A 23,761-nucleotide genomic window follows, 5' to 3' on the forward strand; every position below is an offset into this window, starting at 1 on the left:
CTCCAATCAGTGCTGTGAAGTGTAGTGCCCCCAGTGTTGTGGAGGGGGCGTCATATCGGCCCTATAATGCCTCTAGGCCTGGACCTCTGTCGAACTTCCAAGCCCAGGAAGACGGACATGTCGAAAGCCGCAGGAGGGTTACGGGAACCCCCACCGATCTGGCGTCCCTTTCGGCAGAACCTGTAGACGATCCCCAGGCTGCCAAAAATAGTGCACGAGAACGGATCATGAAAGATTGCTTCTCGTCCTCCGAGGCGTCCTCCCTGCACAGGGGTTGGAGCTCTGGGAAGGACTCGCGCCCTCTAAAAGAAGCTTTAGAGAAGAGGACGCTTCCCGTCCTCTCTCTCGTCGAGAGGGAGCGTCAGATCGGACCTATAATACCTCTAGGCCTGGACCTCTGTCGGACTCCCAGGACCAGGGAGAGGGCATGTCGAAAGCCGAAGGAGGTTTATGGGTCTCCACATTGATCTGGCGTCCCCTTTAGCAGAACCTGTACGAGCCACAGGCTGCAAAAGAGTGTGTTCGTGCGCGTTCCCTCCGTGAGGGGATTTTTCGTCTTAGAGGCGTCCTCCCCGAACAGTAGTTGGAGCATGAGAAGACGCTCACGTCCTCTGAAAAGAACAAAGACGTTAGATGTCGCACAGACAGCCATCGTCAGTAGTTTCTTAGAGGAGCACGCAGAGTCTCTTTGCGCTCCTTCTGCTTTACGGGCTTCGCCTTTATACGTGACTACTCTCCGCCGCAAAAAAGATCAAAGACGCAAGATGTCGCACGGGAGGCCTGTGTCTTTGATCTCAGGGAAGAGGACGCTTCACGTCCTTTCTCTTTTGCTGCTTTGCGGTCGTCACCTGAGAGTTTTGCTGCATGGACGCCTCAAAAGGGAACCAGGGCGTCATCAGACGATGACGTCTTTGAACCCCCCGGTCGCTCCAAGAATAGAGCTGTGAAGGGACAGGTGAGAAGGAATAGGGCTTTCTCTCGCTCCTCTCCTTCTCATAGTATCAGCTTTTCACCTGAAAAGGAACATTCTAGAAAAGAGGGTCATCCGTTTGATGCAACATCGACTTGCTTCGTTGCCGACTGGGAGACAGGCAGAACCGCGTCTAGAAGAAAAGATGATATATTGCCATTAAAAGATCTAAGGCGGTCTCCCGCAACTGCGGATCGCTCTTCTCTTTCACCGTTGCTACGCCTTCTAGATTAGTGCGTCTCACCTGCCGTTATGTAAAAAACATGAGAAACTTCCTCCTTAAGATTCTTATATCGAGAGGAAGAAAGCTCTCCCTACTATTCAAGGGGTTCCCCTCTCTTATTATAGGGTCTCTCTTTATCCGTAAACTGACATTATTTTTGTTGCAAACCAGGGTGTGTTGCAAGCTGAGATACTCGACGCTCCTAGTTCGACCCTGAGGGAGCGTGGTGTTTACAAGCGTGACGTTTCTATAGATGCTAAGCTGGACGCTTATTTAGACACCAAGCGTGACGCTCGGCTGGACGCCGAGCGTGGCGCTCAGCTGGATGTCAAGCGTGACGCTCGGCTGGACGCTGAGCGTGACGCTCGGATGGACGTTGAGCGTGACGCTAAATGACGTTTTTTGTGGACATTCATCAGGATCACAACGTGATATTTGTCTGCAAGCTCGTCGACAATCTGACTTTCGTAGAGACTCCCATCGAGAGAGTGCAAGAAATTATTACCTCTATATCGGAATTTTTAGTGACTAATTTTCAGAAGACCTATTACGTCACAACAGCAATCTTCATCAAGGATTGAATCGAAAGGACTTATATCACCGTCTTCAGGAGTCCCCTCTGCCGCTCATATAGAAGAAGGACGACTTAGTAGGATGTCAGAAGAAACTGACAAGGACCACCTTCTACGTCAGCTTCGTCTGTTATTATAGTATTGGTTCTTTTGCTTCGAGCTTCAGTTGGAGACGAATTCCAACCTGTGGCTCCTCGCTATCCTCCTTCTCAGTTTTCGTTATCGAAAACCGACAAGATTCCTGGTTTGTTCATAAAACTCGCCCGGCGGATGTATGTATAGCTGTGTTTCTCTGAAATACAGCTATATATATATATTTATCTGCCGGGTAAGTATGAACAAACTTTATTGTATCTTAACAATATCATAATTGTTAAAATGAAGAAGTCTCTTTCAACGAAAATAGCTTTTAAAAAAGATTCAAGATTGGATGGAGTCGAGAAAAGCGCAAAGAAAGACTTCTTTTGCCCAGCCTCTGTCAAGACTATGCGGCAAGGCAGGCATTGGGTGGGATACAAATAAACATCGGTGTAAGAATTCTTGCATTGGAATAAGGTGACTTTTCCAGTCTGGTCGACGCTCCAAGGAGGTCTCTCCTTTCGTCAACAAAAGATGCGCGAACTCCTGATGAAATGGACTACCATCGGAAGAGCTCTCATTCATTAGTCAGAGTCTCTTCCATGAAATAGAATGAAGTTTAGGTACAATAACATAAGAAGTTTGAACTGTCATTTTCGGTCCTCGGTTTTCACTTGAGAAGATTCCTCGAATAATTTTAATTCGTTCGTTTGGAAGAACGAATACAGTATATTTTCACTCTCTCTTCCTTGCAGAAGAAAGAATGTAGTAGAGAATTAGCTGTCCAAGTGATTACAATACTTATGTAATTTATCTTTGCGTTATATTACTACTGTATGGATCAAGTCATATACGTACACACATCGTAATTACTGATACGGATAGTAACCGAAAGGACTCGTATTCTAAGTGTACTTAATCGGTCCTTCCTGCAAACTTCCAGGAGTTTCAGGTGTAAGGACAACGCTAAAATGTATTGTTACAACAACACCAACTCAGCTTCTGCATCTAGCGTATTCGGTTTCGCTTAAATATGCCTGCTTGAGAATTCTCTTCTAATCGATAATAGTAACAGACCTATTCCTTCAAAGAATAGAGTAGCTGGTAACTCAGGCAGAGTAGTGCGAGACAACCATTGATAGCTGCTGTCGTTGTAGATGATGCAGTATATTTAATCGGTACTCCCTGCAACCTTCTAGGAGTTTCCGATTTAGCTTTTGGTTATTTAAGCGTAGTGTTATGACAACACAAAATCAGCTTCTGTATTTAGCGGATTCTGTCTCGCTTAAATTTGCCAACTTGAGAGTTTCGTGCTGTTCAAATAATGAAAAATCTATTCCTTCGTAATATGGAGTAGCTGGCAACTCAGGCATAATACTGCGAGAAGGTGAACGTAAGCTGCTGTAACTGTACACCAACTCAGTATCAGCTAGCTTGCTGTTATGCCCGGTCGTTAAAGTCTCTCTCTCCCGCGGGATTGATTGACGAATCGTATCTCTGCCCTACAATCACGGACTTTGCCTAGGATTGAGGGAGATTCTAACATGCATTGAATAAACATTGCCTTCGTTTGCAAAACAATTTTTAACAGAGATATCTATTAGGCTTTTTGGTGCTGTTTACTGCACTGTAACAGAATTCTGTACAAGTTTACCACAGAAGAGAGAGCCACTGATGGCCACAGGCACGGAGAGTATCGATCCTCCAGAGGTTAGCTGCACGATTGAAGGAAGTCCGTGCAAAGCTTCTCTATCGACGGCAGCAACTACTGACGTCTGAGTATTCTTTCCTTAGAAGTATGTCAAAAGTCGTGGGCTACTCTAATAGCCTCACTTCGAGAGGTATCTAAACCGTTCGGCTCTGAGTCTGACTGCGTTCAGACTGTCAAGAAAGTGACCAGAATAAGAGGTTTTTCAAGACTAATGGCTAGTGTCATTACCAAGATAAAACAGTTCTGCTTATCTTGCAGTGTACCAATCGGAATGGGCCGTTTCTGGAGATAGGGCAGGAAGAATGGTTTTTCCTCCACCTCGACCTTTGTGAATTACATTACCATCTTCCCTTTCCGTCGGAAGAATGGGATGTACTAGCAGTCTCAACTATTGTAGAATACAGAAGTAGGTTGTTGGCGGCCTTTACGCTCAGATATTTGGATCTGTCAAACAACAAAGCCCTTTACGATCTATGAGGTCTGTGGAAATCTCGAAATTGTAGAATATTTCCTGTGTAACTTTTTGCATGTGACCAAAATTCTAACCACTCTAGATAAGACAAAGAGGGTTAGTGAGGTTTAATACATCATCAGAGGTTTTGGCTTTAGAGGATATAATGCGGTGTCTTCTCTAAGCCTTTTGTTTTTACAAAGAATGAAAACCTGTTTAATCCTTGGCCCAAAAGCTTGGAAATCAAGGGGTGCTATGGATTATTAGGCAAGAAACAGAGAGAGTCCTGTGACCTGTCCAGGGCCCTCAAGTTTTATCTAGTTAAAACTAAAGAAAGAAAGTGGAGGTCCTTCGGACAATCTGCGGTGTTTCGTAAAAAGACCAGACTTGCCCAGGTCGAAGAACACCCTGGCGTTATTGTTGATGAGTTCTTTTAAAGAAGCTCATTCGTCATGTTTGGACAAAGATTTGAAATCTTTTAACTGAATGTTCACGAGGTGAGGCCGCGGCCTTGGAAGCATTTCAACAGAGCATGGCACTCAGTACCATCCTGAGTGCCACGTTTTAGCGAAGCAACTTTGTGTTCATTTCACAATACCTGCGGGATGTGAAGACGACATGTAAGATTTGCTGCTCGCTGGGGCCATACGTGTCCACAGACACAATCTTGGGGGCAAGAAGTATCACTCATCCTATCCTATAGAAAATGGTTAGGAAGAGTTGTTAATTATGTTTATTGGGTCGACCGCCAGTGGCGGTCTTCTCAATCCTTAAGCCTTAGTTAGATATCCTTAACTTTGGCTAGGTTGGTCAGGTGGTGATATATATTACTTCTTAGCCCTCATGGTATGGTCAATATGGTCTAGTCACATTGTGGTCACGCTCCCGTTGACAGATCATCTAGAACTCGCCAGCTACATAGGTCACTACCTTGCTGGAGACTCTAGTAAAGCAGTAGCAGACTTGGGTGACAATAATCACGAAGTCAGCTATGCTAACAGGTAAGGAACCAAGATGTCAATCATCTGCATGCAATGTGTTTCCTAAAATCCTTTTCTGTCCCTCCCTACCTCCAAAGGTGGGATTCAGCTATATATATATCTGCTGGGTAAGTTTCATGAAGAAAATGATATTGTTAAGATACAATAAAGTTTGTTCATACTTACCTGGCAGATATATATAATCAAAGTACCCACCCACCTCCCCTCAGGAGACAGTGGGAATAGAAAATCTGGATAGAAAATGGGAATGGTTCCTGACTCCCGCCTCCCAGCGGCAGGAATGGGTACTAACCACCTGGCCGCCCACTGCGTGTGCCAGGAGTTTTTAAATTTCTGTCGGACTTCGGAGAAATACAGCTATATATATATCTGCCAGGTAAGTATGAACAAACTTTATTGTATCTTAACAATATCATTTCTGGGCTCAGCTCGTGTCGCTGCGCGAAATATCCTTTAATCTATTATTTCTAGGGTAAATGTACTAACACATACCAGAGAATAAATAAAATAAGAAAAAGGTCAGTATAACTGACTCGCTCACCCTCCAGGAGGGTGTCGGTATGAACACTAGGCGAGTGAGACCACAACCACGAGCCAAATGCCAATAGAAATCAAATCCCACTACCAATCCCTCCAAGAGGGGAGCCGACCCACAGAGTGAGCAGCTCGTACTACTACTACTCCATCCCATGCTGTCGACTGCTGCGCCCCTGGTGGCCATCCTTTTTCGTTAGCTCGCACGAGTCACAAGTGCTATTTTTCTCTCTGTGTATTTTGTGCCCTTTCTTCGGATTTTCGATAATGGAGCGTGCAGCTATTGCAGCAGCTAAGTTAAGTACTCAGTATTTACGGTTAGTTGGTTTTTTCCGTCCCTGAGACAGTATTTGCCGTTTTTTAGGTATAAATACGTTCTCGGGGTCGGAAGCATGGCGGCATGGTCCTGCCTCGTGATGGGTTCGTTCTTGGTCTTCCATACCTAGAACATCCCCCTTTCATTTACGCTCTATTTTGATTATCCGCGTTATTTAAGGTCTACTCAGGTTGTCATGCATGCATGTTTATCACCTTATGTAGGCTTTTTCTATCCAGACCCTAGTCTGGGTTCTTAGTATCGGCCCCTGACTAGCTTTGGGTGGTAGACTTGCCTTCGGGTTAGTCGTACACTCCTGGATTTTTTTCTCCTGCTATTTTACCTTCTTTCTTTCATTTTTATTTTATTTATATGTGTATTTTGTCATTATTAGGTTAGTTTGGCGTCTGGCTTAGCCTAGGTCCCGGCTCGCAGAGCCTATTCTACCGCTGATCAGTTCGGTTGCTTCCACATAGCTTCTCTCTGATCAGTTGGTTTTAGCCCTTTGGGCCTATAGGCTACCGCTTTTCAGTTCAGGTTGCTTCCCGATAGCTTCTCTCTGATCAGTTGGTTGGCCTAGGTTGGGTTACCGTATTTCCAGTTTACCGCCTCGTGGTCACTGCGTGATCAGGGTCAGCCAGACGCCTGCCCAGTCCCCTCTCCCCCTACCCCGCTCTCCCATAGAGTCGGGCGGGGGTGGGTCGGTCTGTCCTTGCTCGCCTCACATACCCGAGCCTGCCTCCCCCTCTCCCCTCCACCGGAGGGGCTAGGGAGTCGGACAGACCCAGACTGGCTCCGACCTCTCCGCTTCTCGGTCCGGCCGGGTGGTACGTTGTGGGGGGGCCCTGGCCTTCCCCCCCCTCCGTTACTGCCTTGTCGCTCCGGGTTAGCTCGAGCATGTATGTCCTCTCGCCCTTCCCTCCTTACTAGAGCTCCTCCCTATCGGAGTCCTGGTATCCAGCGGAAGGAGATAGTCCAACCATAGTTGGACAGGTGCATACAGCAGGTCTCTACTAACCTTACCGTTAGCTGAGTTACTACACTCCGCTTCAACTGGACCTAGTCCGGTTCGCTTGTGCTTAGGTTTAAGTTATTTTTAAGTTTATCTTAAGTATCTTAAACCATCCCCCCCCTCCCTCCCTATATTTTACCGGATCTCTCCGGGATTATAGCCTATTCAGGCAATGCAGGGAGGGGTTATGCCAAATTTTTTCCGAGCTCCGGCATGTAACGGGAGTTCTTTTGCCCTTTAGTCTGTAAGTGTTATCCCTTTAAGATACTCATGTGTCTTCCCACTTACAGGCCACCAACTGTGAGCATCCGGGATGTTCCGCTACACTTCAGGACCCCTGTGGACACGAAGTTTGCCGGTCCCATGCTCCATGCGCGACTCCGCACGGAGACATCCAGGTCTGGTACCATGAAACGTGTACCATATGTTACGATCTGGTGAGCCAGCTTTTGGAAGGCGTAAGTATTCCACCTCCAGTAGCTGCTTCGCTTCTTTTAGTACTTAAGTTTCCATCATTTATTAACTTAAGACATCTAGTTTAAGTTATACTCTAAGTTTTAGTTCTAAGTGATTCTTAAGTCTAAAATACGTCCTCTCTTACAGGCTCCGGCAGTAAGGGATACAGCACTGGCTACCCTGCGGGCCTGGGTCGGAGGTTTTTGGCAAGAACGCCGCCAAGGGTTCAGCCCTACTACTTGAGAAGCGTTTTGGCATTGCTCATCTTTCCCGGAGGCAAGGCGACAGGGTACGTCGACCCGGTAGATGCGGACCCGTCTATTGCCTTCATCCAACAACAGCTGGCGGCCTCCTTAACTGAACAAGACCAGGATATCTCCACGGATGTCGCTCACCCTGGATATTAATGTTGAACCTATGGTAGGTATAGACGACCTGTTGGTCGAGGTAAGTAATGCAGGTACCCAAGGGTCTCCCTTGAGTCTGACTGTCTCTTCTACTCCTGCAACCTCTCCATCCTTCCAAGGCTTTACGGCTGATGAATTGTATACTCCTCCTGAGGCTTCGGTTAGACCTAAGATCAAGTCTAAAGTAATGACCTTGACTAAGACGTCATCGTCTTCGAAGAAGACGTCCTCGTCTTCTTCCTCGCGTAAGTCTCCGGCTCGTAATCCCGGCCCAGACAGGTCTAAAGGGTCTAGCTCCGGCTCTAAGTCCTCGAAAAGTAAACCCAAGGAGAGATCTCGCACCCCGGCAGTATCACCAGTTCCGCTACCTTTGGTTCCTATTCAGAGCCTACCCTCCACCTCCGCAGCAAGCTCCGCTTTGGACTCCAATGCTGGCCTGTTGCAACAGGTGGGCGATCTAGTGGGATCCCTTAAGGAGTAGTATGGAACAAATGATATCCTCGCCTATCGGACAGGATCACTTCTCAGGATTCTATTATAGCCGGCCTAAGAGAAGCCCCTCTAGCCTCTCCCTCAACCTCCAACACTAGTGGATCTCAGCTTCCCCCGTATGACTCGCTGCCCGCTTTCTCCATGAACAATCCTTGGAGAGTAGCGTCATATGCCCCCTTCCAGGATGGTCTCATCTCCATACCGGAGTTCGGAACTCGAAGAATAGAGGACTTCGAGTTCTACCCGGAAGGCCTACAGCCTCCTTTTATAGGCTACGCAAGGCTCACGCCTTCGGCTATGGTTCGGGACGATAGGGTACCAAAGGAGACAGTCCTCTATTCTAGAGACCAGGCTCAGCGAGAATGGCTCAGATGTTTAGAGGACATGGATTGTTCAAACACCAAGGTACAACCATTTAAAAGTCCCTTTACCATTTTCACAATGGATGAAAGTACCCCGCTCCCGTTCCTAACCAAGATAGCAAGGTCGACCATCTCAGCAGCTCAGAAGGGGGAACCCATGCCTCAGTTGAAAGAAGCAGATCCCACATCTCCATTGCTCCCTTCAATCGGAGAATTGTGGGAAGACTTGGCCAAATACATTCTCAGCTGGCAAACTCAAACCTGACTGTGCTATGGAGCAGTTTGGTGAAAAGCTACCCAGGCTCCCAGATAGTCTTATTCAGGCTGAATTGACTCAAAATCACGACTAGCCAGATCAATCAACTCGATGGCTATGTCTGAGGTAGCAACCATGGCTTATGGTTCAGAACCAATTTTTAAGCTTATGACCAAAGCCCTGACTCAAACGGTGCAGTCAGACATGTTTCGAGTTTGCCACTGCTAGAACGAATTGTAGGAAGCATGTCCTGCTAGAGGCAACCATTCGACATGAACCGAATAGGTTACTCTCTTCCAACATCTGGGGCGCAGATCTCTTCCCAGAGGCCATGGTTAAGGAAGTACAGGCAGAGGCTACGAGGTTGAACCAGAGCCTTAAAGACCGTTGGGTCTTACGGCTAGGAGGAGGCAAGATCTGACACCTAAAGGTAAGGGACAAAGGAAACCCAGACGTTTCCAACCTTACCAAAAGAAACAACCGCGCTTCCTCAGCAAGTTCCAGCTGTGCCGTTAGTGCAGACAGCCCAACCCTCCACGTCTAAAGGTCAATCACAACCTATTTATGTGATATCCCCTCAGCCTCAACCCTCCACCTCATATGCCATCTCTCCAGCTTACAATCAAGCCTTCGAGAGTCAAGCTTCTCAGAAGTATGACCGCTCGGGCAAGGGAGGCAGAGGTAAGCGGTCCTTTCGTGGAAGAGGATCGGGAGGGGGACCCCTTCAATAGGGGAAAGCACTTCAGAGGAGGCCGAGGTGGTTACAACAACCAATGAAGAACTTCAGGTAGGAGGGAGGCTGTTTCACTTTCGCCACGGTGGAACTTCAGCCAGTGGGCTCAGAGCATAGTGTCAAAAGGGCTGGGTTGGAGCTGGTTGACGAACCACCTCCAGCCAGACCTTTCCGTCAACTTCCTTCCAAAGAATTGACAGAGTATGCAGAGGACCTCCTTCAGAAAGGAGCTATAGCCAAAGTCAAGAGGTTAAAATTTCAAGGTCGCTTGTTCAGCGTGCCAAGAAAGGCTCAAACAAAAGAAGGGTAATCTTAGACTTGTCCCGCTTAAACTTAGCCATCCGCTGCGACAAGTTCAAGATGCTCACGATCTCACAGGTGCGGACCTTATTTTCTTCCCCGTGGGGCCGTCACCACCTCTATCGATCTTACAGACGCCTACTATCATATCCCTATTGCAAGACACTTCCGTCCATATCTGGGATTCAAGATAGGAGACCAGACATTCTCCTTCAAGGTAGTTCCATTCGGGCTCAACGTGGCACCCAGGGTGTTCACGAAGCTAGCGGAAGTAGTAGTGCAACAGCTCAGAGCGCAAGGGATTATGGTAGTGGCGTATCTCGACGATTGGTTGATCTGGGCCCCATCATAGTCGAAGAATGCAACAAGGCCACACTGAAAGTGATCCAGTTCCTAGAATATCTAGGATTCAGATAAACAAATCCAAGTCGAGACTCACTCCAGAGTCAAACTTTCAGTGGCTAGGCATTCAATGGAATCTATCCTCACACACTCTGTCGATTCCATCTACCAAAAGGAAAGAAATAGCGAAGTCAGTCAAGCAATTTCTAAATCACAAACTAGCATCCAGGAGAGCTCAGGAAAGGATCCTCGGCTCTCTCCAGTTTGCATCAGTAACGAACATCTTGATGAAAGCCAAATTGAAAGACCTAACCAGGATCTGGCGCTCACGAGCAAATGTCAGGTCCAGGGACAAGCTATCCTCAGTGCCTCTGATTCTAAAGAATCGGCTTCGACCGTGGGCAAAAGTCAAGAATCTATCAGTGTCAGTACCCCTTCAGTTCCCTCCACCAGGGATCACCATCCACACAGACGCGTCCTTAAGCGGCTGGGGAGGGTACTCCCAAATCAAAAAGGTTCAAGGGATTTGGTCACCTCAGTTCCGTCAGTTTCATATAAACGTACTGGAGGCAATGGCAGTATTCTTGACTCTGAAAGATTACTCCCACCCAAGTACTCCCACATAAAGCTAGTCCTGGACAGCGCAGTGGTAGTACATTGCATAAACAGAGGAGGCTCCAGTCACGTCATCTAAATCACGTCATGATAGCCATCTTCTCCCTGGCAGACAAATTCAGTTGGCATCTTTCCTCCACCCACATAGCTGGAGTCAGAAACGTCATAGCAGACGCCCTATCCCGATCAGTACCCCTAGAGTCGGAATGGTCACTAGACGACAGTTCGTTCCAATGGATCCTTCAAAGAGTCCCAGGGCTTCAGGTGGACCTCTTCGCATCCCAAGCGAACCACAAACTACCGTGTTATGTAGCCCCCAACCTGGACCCTCTGGCTTACGCCACGGACGCCCCTAGCTCCTAGGACTGGAACAACCTGTGGTGGGAAGATTTACGTCTTCCCTCCAGTGAATCTCCTTATGAAAAGTAATTGGACTAAACTGCAGGACATTCAAGGGTCAAGTGGCTCTAGTAGCCCCAGACTGGCCGAAGAGCAATTGGTACCCCTGATTCTGGAACTGGGCCTTCGTCCCCTTCGGATCCCCAGTCCCAAGCTCTCCCAGTCAGTACAAACGAAGACTGTGTTCGCTTCCTCAGGGATTCTCAAAACCCTAACTTTATGGATTTCATGAAGTTTGCGGCAAAAAGAGATGCGAATATTGACCCTCAGAATATTCTCTTCTTGGAATCCGATAAAAGGGATTCAACTTTGAGGCAGTATGATGCTGCTGTCAAAAAGTTAGCAACCTTCCTGAGAGAGTCAGATATCAGAATCATGACAGTTAATTCAGCTATATCCTTCTTCAGATCCTTATTTGAAAAAGGTTTAGCAGCTAGCACGATTACGACAAACAAGTCAGCCTTGAAAAAGATATTTCAATTTGGATTTAACATAGACTTGACGGATACCTACTTCTCGTCTATTCCTAAGGCATGTGCTAGACTTAGGCCTTCTGTGAGGCCTACGTCAGTTTCATGGTTCTTAAACGATGTTCTAAAACTGGCTTCCGAAACCGATAATGACACATGCTCGTTTATGATGCTCCTAAGGAAAACCCTATTTTTATTAAGCCTGGCTTCAGGAGCAAGAATTTCAGAACTGTCGGCTTTATCCAGAGATCCGGATCATATTCAATTCCTTCCCACAGGGGAAGTAACTACTTCTCCGGAACGTAGCTTTTTGGCAAAGAATGAAGATCCTTTGATGAGGTGGGAACCTTGGAAAGTACTACCTCTTCCACAAGATGTATCCTTTGTCCAGTTTCAACCTTACGACCTTTCTATCCAGGACCTCCTCATCCTCATCGGGGCCCCTCTTTAAGAGGGAAAAAGGTGGAACTTTATCCATTAAAGGCATCAGGCAACAAATCCTGTACTTTATTAAACAAGCCAATCCTGACTCTTTCCCAAAAGCACATGATGTCAGAGCAGTAGCCACCTCAATTAATTATTTCCAACACATGAACTTTGATGAGTTGAAAAAGTATACCGGATGGAAATCGCCGACAGTGTTCAAACGCCATTACCTTAAGTCCTTGGAAGCTCTGAAATTTTCAGCAGTAGCAGCGGGAAACATAGTTTCCCCTGACTCTAGTTAATTTGTAGTAGAAGATTCAGTCCTCCTTTCTACCTGCCTCACCCAACAGTTCGTCTATTCCTACCGTGTTCATTTACATTCACCTTGTGCCTTAGCTGCTTTTTGATAAGGTAGTGGGTGCCCCTTATTTTTTTGCTAGGGACACTCACAGATGATTATGCATATTGATCTCATGGATGTTACCCCCTTATTTTTATGCTAGGGGATACATCTCATTTATAATGGTTACGGGTTTTGTATATTAAGTCATATACATTCCTTATATATTATCATTGTTGATTAATTTGTTCATTTGATTGTTTTAATTGCTATTATATTTTTGATACATGCCTTTACACAGATACCATTTTGTTACATGTAAGCCAATTTACCTCTGTACATATGTAAATTACCTTATGTTAAGGCAACATGTTTAGAATTAAGGGTAATTTAAGCATATTTTTAGTTTGTATCACTGTGTATTTGTATCTTTTTAGCAATTATATTCTTTTTTATATTTACTTTATTTTATTTGAGACCTATGATTATTTTAATTTATTACTTTTGTTTACAATCTTGTGCTATTTCTCTGGTACGATTTCGCGCAGCGACACGAGCTGAGCCCAGAAAAGGGATTTTGACGTAAGGAAAAATCTATTTCTGGGCGATTGGCTCGTGTCGCCAGCGAAATCCCACCCTACCCATCCCTTCGCCAAGATTGTCTGCTAACTTCAGGATGGCCACCAGGGGCGCAGCAGTCGACAGCATGGGATGGAGTAGTAGTAGTACGAGCTGCTCACTCTGTGGGTCGGCTCCCCTCTTGGAGGGATTTGGTAGTGGGAGATTTCTATTGGCATTTGGCTCGTGGTTGTGGTCTCACTCGCCTAGTGTTCATACCGACACCCTCCTGGAGGGTGAGCGAGTCAGTTATACTGACCTTTTTCTTTATTTTATTTATTCTCTGGTATGTGTTAGTACATTTACCCTAGAAATAATAGATTAAAGGATATTTCGCTGGCGACACGAGCCAATCGCCCAGAAATAGATTTTTTCCTTACGTCAAAATCCCTTTTTTGATACTTTTTCAAAAAATTTTACTTTTTTACGACGCTGGTTAGAATGATACGAAATGGGAATTTTTCCTCAAAAATATGATACTTTCTTACGTTTTTACTAAGCAGATTGGTTATTTTCTTCCTTTGTAATTTTCCATTACTTATTTATATGCACATTTCCCTAAACATAGGTTTTGGAATCCTAATTTTTATCTAATCAGAAAATTTCATCCTCCACAGTTTATTTTCTAGCCTAGGTTAAATATTTATTAAGGATTTCAGAAACCTCAACTCTATGTACTCCTACCTAGTGTTGATAATTACTTGCAACCGAGTGTCAAGTCAAAACAGCGACGATCTATGATCTCTTGTAGTAAAAACCTCTTTAAGAGCATTTAGTTAGTACGGTTTATAACCCTATCACTCATTTTTGTTTGAATCAAAACTTTATAGTAAGTGTATTCAATATTCATATATAACTACCGTATGTTATACACTTTATAGACGTAGAGGTAGGAATTAAGGTTTCTGACAAGGAAACTACAGAACACAGGTCTTATATCTGAGCCCTAATTGTATGTTCATGTTATGGTTGCCTATAACTTTATGGTAATGGATATTCATACAGAACTACAGGATGTTATTGTCTGTATAGACGTTGAGATAGGAATTAGGGAGGTTTTTGAGAAAGAAACTACAGATTACAGGTCTTATGTCTGAGCCATACTTGTATTGTTCACGCCATGGTTGCCTATTTCTGTTTAATACTACTCAGTCACACAAAGTGACAACATAAGTAGCACATCTGCACAAGACTACAAGTTATCAATATTACAAGTTCATCGTCAACCAGTGTGTTAGTTGCTAGATGCTAGGTACCTAAGCAAGGCCGTTCTTACTCTTAGTGCTTGTCAGTGTTATTTGTTAATCATCATGTCGTTGCTGTCTTGGCTTGAAAAGGGTAAAGGTAAGTCAATTTTATGTTTAACGTGACTCAGTTAGTTTTCTTTTTGAACCCAGAAGCTAGCTCCGAGATTGAAAGTGTTTCAAATTAAACTAAGCAGAACGCAACACGATGAAAAAATTTTTCAGTCTGCAGTTTTGAATGCTAGGCTATAACTCCTGTTATATATAGGCCTAAGGTTTTGTTTCCAAATGCAATCTTTTAAATATATAATCTTTATCGTTCGTATTTAGTGTTGCTGATAAGGTATATATATATCACACACTACAATTATGTTAATGACCAATTAGTGATCGTGCATTATTCTCTAAGCAGGTAAAAAAGGGAATGAAACAAAGGAGGGAGAGTCTGACTCAGAGCAAAAAGAACCAAGGCACTCAGAAAAGAAATGTTCTTCCTCCTCACGTAAGGATTTTTTTTTTATTTTATAAATTAAGAAATATGTCACATGGTGAATTTATTTCATTTTATAACTTACAAATTGATTTAGTGATAGAAATTATTTAGAAAATACAGTTGACTTAATGTTTTATTTATACTATTGTTTAAAATGTTTGAATTAGGTCTGTATGACGATCCAGTGCCTAGTATGTTTTAGTTATGCTATTGTTTGAAACTTTTGAATTAGGTCTGTATGACGATCCAGTGCCTAGTACTAGTGGCATTAGCAGTATTACTTCTTCCGGTATGGAGACGGACAGTGAAATAACAAGTGATCAGTTAGAGCCTATACCTGAACCTATGCCTAAGTCCATACTCAAGGTGCAGTCAGGTTAGTTGTCTTTTGCAAGTTTTCATCATGCAGACTTTATATCATGCGTTATTTTAGTATGTTAGTTTCGTATGACATTTTGTGTAGGTAGTGAAAACTTACTTAAATATCTAGAAACCAAAATGAGTACAATGTAATTATGGATAATGATAATATATATTCTTAATTATTGTTTCAACTAGAAGATTGTTCAGACTTTTAGTTAGGTTCAATTTTTTTTTTTCTTTTTTTTTTTCTTTTTTTGCCTCATACTACAACTGTTTGTTTTACAGCATCTCATAAACAAGACAAAAAGGGCAGTGAATTAGGTAAATGTGGAAAGCATAAGTCAGGAGATTCTGCTATCACTGACATAGAATTAACCTCAAGTAGCTCTCAAGAGCCTTCCAAGAAGAAACCTCGCAAATATAAATACGTAGGAAAATGGTCTACTGATGATAAGCTTAACTGCTTTAAAAAATACGAGGGAAGTGATGAAAATTTGAAAGATAAAGCATACTGTACTGTGTGCTCTAAATTAATTGAAGGAACGCTTTCACACTTGTACAGACATTTGAAGACCAATTACCACATAACTCGTGCTAAATCTGTGTCATCAGCGGCATCAGTATCTTCATTATTTTCAAAGCAATCACGATCTGCTAGAGATTCCGAGAGATTCAGATTAATAATGTTGAAATTCATTTGTGACCACAATATTTCATTTAATGTTATGGACCATCTTTTGAAACTTCTGAAAAAAGGAGTGCCTAATGAGCCAATAATTCAGAATTGCAGGTCAGGTCGGAAGGTTTCTAGGAATTTAGTTGTTAATTGCATTGGTAGTGAGAGTCTGAAAGAATTAGTTAATATTCTTAAATGTTGCAAGTTTTCATTAATGCTTGATGAGAGCACAGATGTGTCTACAATTAAGCAATTGGCTGTTGTCGTAAGAGTTGTTGATCATGAAAAAGCTGTAGTTGAAGATAGATTTGTGCAGTTGATTGATGTTGAGGATGCTAGTGCCGAGGGATTATTCAAAGTGTTGAGTACTTTTATGGATAGTCATGGTATCCCCTTTGAAAACATGATTGGATATGCTGCAGATAACGCCTCAGTGATGATGGGGAACATGGGAGGTCTAAAGGCAAAGCTTGCATCTCTGTTCTTCAGCAGCTTGTCAAAAGCTACCTAGCGCTGTGGAAGATTTATGTAGGTACATTCATGGTTACATAAATCATAGCCCCAAAAGATTAGTTAAATTTCATGAATTTCAGGATTTTGTCCGTGTAGATTCTCATAGAATTCTCCACCCTTGCCAGACTAGGTGGTTGTCTTTGGGGCCTGTTGTGGACAGGATGGTAAAGCAATGGCCAGCTCTGGTTTTATTTTTTCAATCTGAAGCCTTGGAAAGCAATGTCAAAGCAGCAGGTAGAATACTTGATGGCTTGAATAATCCTATCATAAAGCTATATGTATATTTTCTTAGTTATATTTTACCCATAATTAACAAAATGAATAAGGAATTTCAGAGTGAATCTGTAAAAATTCATGTTGCATACAGTAACATATGTGCTTTTTACAAGACTGTCCTTGGCAATTACATTAAAAGAGATGTTATAATGAGGGCACCTCATGCTTTTGCCATCAACTACAATAACCCTTCTAATTTCATGGTTGAACATGATTGGAATTTTGGAAGTAAAGTTGAAATGCATGTGAAGGATAAGAATATGATGGAAGGATTGGAATCTGAGCTATCAGAGTTCAGAATTAGATGCTTGAATTTTTACATAGAACTAGCAGGACAAATTTGTAAAAGACTTTCAGGCATGAATGAGATACTGCCTTTGCTAAATGCGTGTGATTACCAGTGGTAGTTACAAAGAGAAGCCTCTGTCAAAGAAAAGTAATTCCTACTCCTCCACTAAATTTCCCCAGCTGGTAGACGAAGCTCATTATGATCAGTATAATGATGAGTGGAGACAATTAACATTTCAAGAGAAATTAAGTCAATCAAATGATCCTACTCAATTTTGGTGCTCGGTCAGGAAAATGAAATGCAGCGATGGGACACCTATATTCCCTAAAATTTCTCAGTTTATGCTAGATTTAATGGTGCTTCCGCACTCTTCTGCTGCTGTGGAAAGAATATTCTCTCAGGTGAAATTAGTAAAAACTGATGTCCGGAACAGATTGAATACGGAATCAGTAAATGGCATTTTGTTGACTAAAGGGAATGGAGGAGGTAAAGATTGCTATGAATGGGAGCCAAGTGAATCAATGATTCGATCAGCTCAATCCCTGCATAAGGTAGATGAATAATGGTTATCCAGCAGCAGCTTGTGTATTACATAATGAACATAAGGTGATGATTATATATAGGGTGAATATTTTGTTGAATTTAATATAAGTTGATGATCATATTGTTTAATCATGCCAATTGCCGTCATGCAAGTTGCCAAGTTGATGCCTATATTTCCAACTATATAAATTCTATAAATGGTATTATTATATCAGGCAACCTGTAGTTCATAATAACATACTAAACCCATACTTTATAGTTCATAATAAAATACTAGAATTATAGACAAAATGTGTTTTTGTACCAAATATTCTTAACAAAATAGACAACATGTCACTGTGAGGTTTGTTGCCAGACGAACGACCAAAGCTGTGTTGATGTAAGTATGTATTTATTATTTTAGTCATGCAAATTTCTCTTTATGTTTGTGCAGGATGATGTGATACTTTTTTGGATACTTTTCGGAAAAAGTGATGATACATTCTTACGTTTTTTGAAAAATTCACGATACTTTTTATAATTTATCAAGAGCAACACTGTCACCAACTCAGTATCAGGTAGCTCGCTGTAATGCTCGGTCGTTTACGTCTCTCTCTCCCGCAGGATTGATTGACGAACCATATCTCTGCCCTACAATCATGACTTTCGCCTCGGGTTGAGGGGATTTCTAGTAATCATGAATAAACACGACTTCCTTTTGCTAAGAAATTTTCAACAGAGATATCTCTTAGACCTGTTCGGCGCTGCTTACCGCACTGTAACAGAATTCTGTATGAGTCTACCGCGGCATAGCACTATAATAATGCTCTCCTGCTTATGCAAAGCGCAGCCTTATTAGGGAAGGAAGCATGCTTAGTGAGGGAATGGATGAGTCTGCTGGGGACCATTTCCTCGCTGGAGAAGCTTGTTTCCCTGAATAGACTGCAATTCAGACCTCTACAGTTTTTCCTACAGGAGAACTGAAATAACATCAAAGATCTAGAGATAATTCTAAACGTCTCTCAATGATTTAAGGATCACCTCAGGTGATACTGAGAGGGTGCCAGGCATCCGGACAGAGGTACAGAGGTCCTGGCACATAATCTAAAAGAATTGGAAGCAATTTGGTTGGCTCTCCAGTTCCTCGAAGAGTGAGTTTTTGGTCGAGTGGTCCAAATCATCTCAGATAATTCCGCAGCTCCGTCATATCCCAAGAAGAGAGAGATGGTTATCGGCATAGGCACGGAACGTAACGATCCTTAAGAGGTTTGTTACACGATTGCACGTCCGTGCGGATCTTCTCGATCGACGGCAGCAACTACTGACGTTTGAGTAATCCTCACTTAGAAGTATGTCAAGAGTTGTGGAGACTTTGGGGACGTCCTTTCGTAGATTTCTTTGCAATATTGAAGACGAAGAAGCTTCCTCTACGTTGCTCCCTTATTCTCGATCCGAGAGCGGTAGCAATAGACGCCATCCTATAGTATGGAATGGGGATAGTTGGTTAGTCTCTTTTCCCCTATTCAAAAGCTTAGGAAATATAATAAGATAATCGCTGGCGTCAGAGGGAGCGAGAAAGACGCTGATCGCCCCATGTTGGCCTTCGAGAGGCTGGATTCACAGAGGTCACGTCCTTTAGAGAGCACTTTCCAAAGACCCTTCCCGAGAGAATCGGTCTACTCTAACAGCCTCACTTCGAGAGGTACCTAAAATCTCTCCGCTCTGAGTCTGAATGCGTTCAGACTGTCAAGAAGCGAGAGGATCTTCAAGATTAATTGCAAGTCTCATTGCCAAAGCAAAGCAGTGCTGCATATTTTGCAGTGTACCAATCGGAGTGGGCCGTTTCTGGACATAGTGCAGGAAGAATGACTGTTCCTCCACCTCTGACATCTGTGAATTACTTTACCGCTTTCCCTTTCCGTCTGAAGTATGGGATAAGCTAGCAGTCCCAACGATTGTAGAATACGGAATATGTTGTTGACGGCCTCTAGGCTCAGAGATTCGGATCTGTCAAACAACAAAGCCCTTCACGATCTTTGAGGTCTGTGGAAATCTTGAAATTGTCTAGATCGAAGCTTCCGGCATGGAACTTAGACGTAGTCTGAAGTTCCTGATGTCAAAGCATTTCGAACCTCTCCTTTCTGTAAACTTAATATACGTGACCAGAAAGGCTAATTTTCTAACCACTCTAGCTACGGCAAAGAGGGTTAGTGAGGTTTTAGCCATCATCAGAGGTTTTGGCTTTAGAGGACATAATTCGGTGCGTCCTCTAAGCCTTCCGTTCTTGCTAAGAACGAAAACCCGTCTAACCCTTGGCCCAGAGGCCTGGAGATCAAGGGGATGGCACAAATTATTGGGGAAGAGCCACAGAGAGTACTGTGCCCTGTCGGGGCTCTCAAGTTTTATCTTGATAAAACTAAAGAAAGTTGAGGTCATTCGGACAATCTTCGGTGTTCCGTAAAAAGACCAGACTTACCCATGTCGAAGAACGCCCTGGCGTTATAGGTTAAGAAGTTCTTTTAAAAAGGCTCATTCACTATGTTTGAACAAAGATTTGAAATCTTTTAAACTGAATGCTTATGAGGTGAGGGCGCGGCCTCGGAAGCATTTCAACAGAGCATGACACTCAGTAATATCCTGAGTGCCACGTTTGAGCGAAGCAACTCTGTGTTCGCTTCACACTCCCGACGGGATGTGAAGACGACATATGAGATCTGCGAGTCGCTAGGACCATACATATCCGTAGAAATATTATTGGGGGCAGGAAGCAGCACGAAATCCTATCCTATAGAACAAGGGATAGGTGTGCTTTTAACTTTGAAGGGTCGTCGCTTGAGTTTCGCCTTTCCCTTTCTTTAGCCTAGAAGTTATGGGACTAACTTTGATAGGTTAGGTCAGGTGGTGGTTTTTAGCTTCGTTGCCCCCACAGTATGGTCAATATGGTCTAGTCACATTGTGGTCACGCTCCCGTTGACAGATCATCTAGAACTCACCAGCTACATAGGTCACTACCTTGCTGGAGACTCTAGTAAAGCAAAAGCAGACTTGGGTGACAGTAATCACGAAGTCAGCTATGCTAACAGGTAAGGAACCAAGATGTCAATCATCTGCATGTAATTTCCTAAAATCCTTCTATTCTGTCCCTTCCCACCTCCAATGGTGGGATTCAGGTATATATATATCTGACAGGTAAGTTTCATGAACAAAATGTTATTGTCATGATACAATAAAGTTTGTTCATACTTACCTGGCAGATATATATAATTAAGTACCCACCCACCTCCCCTCAGGGGACAGTGGTATGAAAAATCTGAATAGAAAATGGGAATGGTTCCTGATATCTGCCTCTCAGCGGCGGGAATGGGTACTAACCACCTGGCCGCCCACTGTGTGTGCCGGGAGTTTTGAAATTCTGTCGGACTTCGGAGAATACAGCTATATATATATCTGCCAGGTAAGTATGAACAAACTTTAGTGTATCATGACAATAACATATTCTATAGTATTTTGTTTGCTTATTAAGAATTTGCTGTTGTTTCTTGTCAGCTGACTGTTATTAACCCCTCAGAGGTTAGTACTAAGCACGGTGAAATACATTTGACTCCCCAATCCCTAGTGGCTTTCATATTTGCGGGACCATTCCTTGCAATCCTCGCGGAGTTGTTACTTAGAAATACCGTTTGATTAGGCTTCCGTACGGATGATGATGCATTGTATTATCCAGATACACATCCATGAGAAAAAGTCACTCATCAAGATTGAAGCTGAAGAAATGTTTTAAAATAGAGAGTGTGAGGTTATCGTCACTTCAGACTACAGTGAAAGGGACAGTGACTTGTCCGATTCTGAGCACCAGGTGGGCAAAGACACTAATATTCACCCTGATCATGAAAGAATTAGTATTAATCATTAATCATATAAAATAGAAGAGAAATAGTAAGAATTATTATTTTTATCATTTAATCTCATTTAACTTAATACAGTAATAATCTATATTATTTGAAAATTTATAAATCCTTTTTGAATGATAAAAATGTATTTAGTCATGAAAATAACATAAAAATATGTTATTGTTATAATACAATTAAGTTTGTTCATACTTACCTGGCAGATATATATATAGCTGTATTCTCCGAAGTCCAACAGAATTTCAAAACTCGCGGCACACGCAGTGGGCGCCGGACCTGGTAGGTATGTATCCATCCCGCCGCTGGGAGGCGGATATCAGGAACCATTCCCATTTTCTATTCATATTTTATCAGTGCCACTGTCTCCTGAGGGGAGGTGGGTGGGCACTTAATTATATATATCTGCCAGGTAAGTATGAACAAACTTAATTGTATTATAACAATAACATTTTGTTCATGAAACTTACCTGACAGATATTATATAACGTTATAGCTTGAAGCCCACCTTTCGGATGGTGGGGGAAAGACAGAATAAGATTTGTAGTGAAACTTAAATTAAGTAGATGATGTACACCTTGGTTCCTCACCTGTTAGCAAAGTAGACTCTGTGATTACTGTCACTTAAGCCTGCTTGTGCTTAATCAGAGTTGCCAGCCAGGTGGAGACCTGTAGTGCTGGTGCGCTCTGGATGCTCTGTCAACGGGGACGTGACCTCAACGTGACAAGAACATCGAGCCATACATATGAGGGCAACGAAGCAACTGACCACCACCTGACCAACTATCCAAGACCTCCTGAACACTAAGCTAAGAGATGGGAGGTCTTCACCAAAGACTCACCACAACAACCACACAACAACTAAAACTAACCTAAACCTAACTAAGGGATAGGGAGAGAGCTACCTTCAGACCCCCCAAGACTGTGTCTGCAGAAACGTATGGCCCAAGAGAACAACAGTCCTCGTATATCGTTCTCACATCTCTCAAGTAGTGTGAGGCGAATACTGAATTGCTCCTCCAAAAGGTGGCGTCAAGGATGTCCTTGATCGACATGTTCCTTTGGAAGGCAAGCGAGGTTGCGACAGCTCTGACCTCGTGAGCTTTCACTCGCAAGAGGCTCAAATCGGTCTTCTGGTAAGACGAATGAGCCTCTTTAATCACGTCCCTCAGAAAGAACGCCAAAGCATTCTTGGATAATGGTATATCGGGCCGTTTAACCGAACATGACATTGTTATGATACAATAAAGTTTCATACATACTTACCTGGCAGATATATACATAGCTATCGACTCCGTCGTCCCCGACAGAAATTCAAATTTCGCGGCACTCGCTACAGGTAGGTCAGGTGATCTACCGCCCTGCTCTGGGTGGCAGGACTAGGAACTATTCCCGTTTTCTAATCAGATTCTCTCTTCCACCTGTCTCCTGCGGGGAGGCTGGGTGGGTCTTCAATTGTATATATGGCCAGGTAAGTATGTATGAAACTTTATTGTATCATAACAATGTCATTTTCATACATTCAACTTACCTGTCAGATATATACATAGCTGATTGACACCCTTTGGTGGAGGGCAAGAGACAGCTAACTAACTGACTAGACAGGTAAACAACATATGTTGTAGGTATAAATAAACCTTAGTTCCTACCTTCTTAGATGGAAGACTTCGTGGCTACTGCCCAGGAGTCTGCTTCATCTCAAGAGCCTTAGCGAGATAGTGATCTGTGGCCAAGAGTTCTTGTGGATCTTTCGATGGGGTCTCTTCCACTTACTCGACAGAACCTAACTGGCGTTTGTCAATGGGAGCACATCCGCTTATATGACAACACGCATTTATTTAAGGAGCACGCAACCAATCCCGATCACCCGATCCTAACCCGTGTTAGTTCTAAGATTGCCCAGAGTTATCCCCAAACTCTTAGCAAACAACCACAAACTCGAAACTCATACATACAAAAATAAAAATTTTGTACCCCTCTAATAGTCAGATGTCACTCGATTTTCAAATGAAGCGAAGTGAAGGCCGCTTGTGCGACAACTGACACTCCCATGCACCGAAAACACGAGAACAACATCCGACAAGAGGGTTACGTACACAATTTAAAGATTGGTGCCTTCTCCTTTACCCAGACCGTCTGTGCTGACACGGACCTAAAGAAAAACATTTCTCATACGTAACTCGCACGTCTTTTAAATAATGGGATGCAAACACGGAGTTGCATCTCCAATAAGTTGCGCCGTCCAAAATGTTTTTGAGTGACATATTTCTTTGGAACGCCACAGAGGTTGCGATTGCCCTAACTTCGTGGGCTTTCACTCTTAAAAGATTAAAAGAATCATCTGAACAATTCTTATGAGCTTCCAAAATGACACTTCTAACAAAGAAGGCTAAGGC

The 23,761-nt window shown here is 43.3% G+C and overlaps 1 protein-coding gene and 1 pseudogene across 1 annotated transcript in view; both read left to right on the forward strand.

Annotated features, from left to right (window-relative positions):
* The window catches only part of LOC135206833 (GON-4-like protein), a 169,722-nt gene that overhangs the window by 11,905 nt on the left and 134,056 nt on the right, over positions 1–23,761 (forward strand).
* LOC135206832 (uncharacterized) lies at positions 14,949–17,056 on the forward strand (annotated as a pseudogene).

This window comes from Macrobrachium nipponense, chromosome 31, assembly GCF_015104395.2.
Source record: "Macrobrachium nipponense isolate FS-2020 chromosome 31, ASM1510439v2, whole genome shotgun sequence".
In the NCBI taxonomy this organism is placed as follows: domain Eukaryota; kingdom Metazoa; phylum Arthropoda; class Malacostraca; order Decapoda; family Palaemonidae; genus Macrobrachium; species Macrobrachium nipponense.